Here is a 2760-nt window from a genome sequence, read left to right on the forward strand (position 1 = left end):
TGTGAAAGCAGAAAACCTGAGTGTGCAGCTGGCAGAGGAAATAAACAGCTTCTTCGCCCGCTTTGAAACACCACAACAGCAGCACTCATCTGCTTCAGCCCTGCTCCCATCCTCACCCTCACCTGGTTCCTGCACCGCTCCACTCACTGTAACGGAGCACGATGTCAGACATGTGCTCCTAGCAGTGAACCCCAGGAAGGCGGCCGGTCCAGACGGAGTACCTGGCAAGGTACTAAGAGCATGCGCACACCAGCTCACCCTCATCTTCACCAGACTCTTCAACCTCTCACTGGATCAGGCAGCCCATCCTGTCTAAAATCAGCCACAATCATCCCAGTGCCGAAGAAGTCTCCCATCTCCAGCCTGAACGATTACCGCCCTGTGGCCCTCACGCTGGTGATCATGAAATGCTTCGAGAGACTAGTCCTTCAGCACATCAAGGATTACCTCCCCCCAGAATTCGACCCCAACCAGTTTGCATACCGTGCAAACAGATCCACAGAAGACGCCATCGCCACAGCCCTCCACGCTGTGCTGAGTCACCTAGAGCAGCGGCAGAGCTATGTCCGAATGCTCTTCGTAGACTACAGCTCAGCCCCAGACTGTAAGACTCGGCCCTCATCTTCACTCGCACACTGAGCACCGGCTCCCCACAGGGCTGTGTGCTGAGCCCCCTCCTGTATTCTCTCTACACCCACGACTGCAGTTCGACCCACAACAACACTCTCATCATCAAGTTTGCCTATGACACCACGGTAGTCGGACTCATCTCAAAGGGAGACGAGGCAGAGTACAGAGAGGAAGTCCTGAAGCTGGCAGCATGGTGTTCAGAAAACAACCTGGCACTGAACACTAAGAAAACCAAAGAGCTCATTGTTGACTTCAGGAGACACAGCACTGACTTGGCCCCCCTTTACATCAACGGGGAGTGTGTGGAGAGGGTCCACACCTTCCGGTTCCTTGGTGTCCTCATCTCTGCTGACATCTCCTGAACAGACAACATCTCAGCGGTCGTCAAGAAGGCCCAACAGCGACTGCACTTCCTGAGAGTCCTCAGGAAGTGCAGCCTCCAACCTGCTGCTGACCTGCTACCGCTCGTCCATTAAGAGCCTGCTAACCTACTGCATCACGGTATGGTACGGCAGCTGCACCAAGGCGGATAGAGTGAGGCTTCAGAGTGTGGTCAAGACAGCACAAAAGATCATAGGCTGCCCTCTCCCCTCCCTGATGGACATTTATTCCTCCCGCTGCCTCAGCAGAGCAGCAAACATCATCAAAGACAGCTCCCATCCGGGTTTCAACATGTTCAGCCTGCTTCCCTCAGGGAACCCACAGAAGCTGCAAAAAGAAGCTGCAAAGACCCACAGACTCAAAAACAGTTTCTTCCCCAAAGCCATAACCATCCTGAACTCACACATGCACCGATAACACAGCCCCCCCCAATTTTTTTCTTCCCACTTCCTCTATGGACCACCACTGTACAATACCAATTCTATGTGCAATAACTCAACTGTATATACACAACACTATTTATTACATATTACTTTTTTGCTCTGTATCTCATTGTACAACTGTATAGTGACAATAAAGGCATTCTATTCTATTCTATTCTCAAACAAACCAGACTTGGTGTCTTTAAGCCACTCAGACATGGACAACAGTGTTATCCTGAGACACACACAGCACGTTGCACTTCAGCCTTTGCCGTTTCAGTCTAATACTCTGTGTTTTATGTGTGTGTCTGTGTGCACATTTGTGTAGACAGCATCATTTCATTCTAAGGGACAGACTGCAAGTCTAACTTTGCTTCAATGACTGGAATTCATGATATTCTTTAGTAACATGATTAATGTTCAGATGTAGCAAGCTGCAATTAAATGAATATACGAGGTTAAAACTCCGTGAAAATACAAACTATACTGTATGGGATTGGAACGATGGGAGAGGTGTGAGTTTCTCAAAATGAGCTCATTGAGTCAGCATGGATAAGATCTTGGAGAGGCTACGGCTGCTGTGAATACTCAGAATAAGATCTCTGACTGCAGACTGGATACATCTCGGAAGGGCTCGCTCGGAATAACATCTCTGGGCGCAAATTAGATGACATCTCGGGGAGGCACACTGCCGTGAGTTCTCAGAATCGGCTCCTTGACCACAAGAAATGACAACATCACAGAACGCAAGTATGGCGAAGCTCGCGGCTCTCCAACGGGAGATTGAGAGACCAGTGATGGACTGTAGAACTGCTTTGAAATTCGTATGAGCTGTTTGCACTAAAGTAAAAAAAACATCACTTATGTGGATACCCCTTTGGCACCAGCTGCAAGGCCAGAGCTGAAGAAAACACCCTGATAACGACTGTGTTTAGTCTGTTCCTTCCCATTCCCTACAAGGCCACCTGGGTTGGCTGGAAGACTGTTTACTGGCTGTAGCTCAGGTGGCAGAGCAGGTCAGCCACTAATCAGAAGGTCGGTGGTTCAATCCCAGGCTGCATCCTGGCTGAATTCCAAATATCCTTGGGCAAGATACTAACCCCATGTTTGCCTACTGGTGGTGGTCAGAGGGCCCGGTGGCGCCAGTGTCCGGCAGCCTCGCCTCTGTCAGTGCGCCCCAGGGCAGCTGTGGCTACAATGTAGCTTGCTATCGCCAGTGTGTGAATGTGTGTGTGAATGGGTGAATGACTGAATGTAGTGTAAAGCGCTTTGGGGTCCTATGGACTAGAAAAGCGCTATACAAATGCAGGCCATTTACCATTTACTT

Source organism: Maylandia zebra, linkage group LG8 (genome assembly GCF_041146795.1).
Source record: "Maylandia zebra isolate NMK-2024a linkage group LG8, Mzebra_GT3a, whole genome shotgun sequence".
Classification (NCBI taxonomy): Eukaryota; Metazoa; Chordata; class Actinopteri; order Cichliformes; family Cichlidae; genus Maylandia; species Maylandia zebra.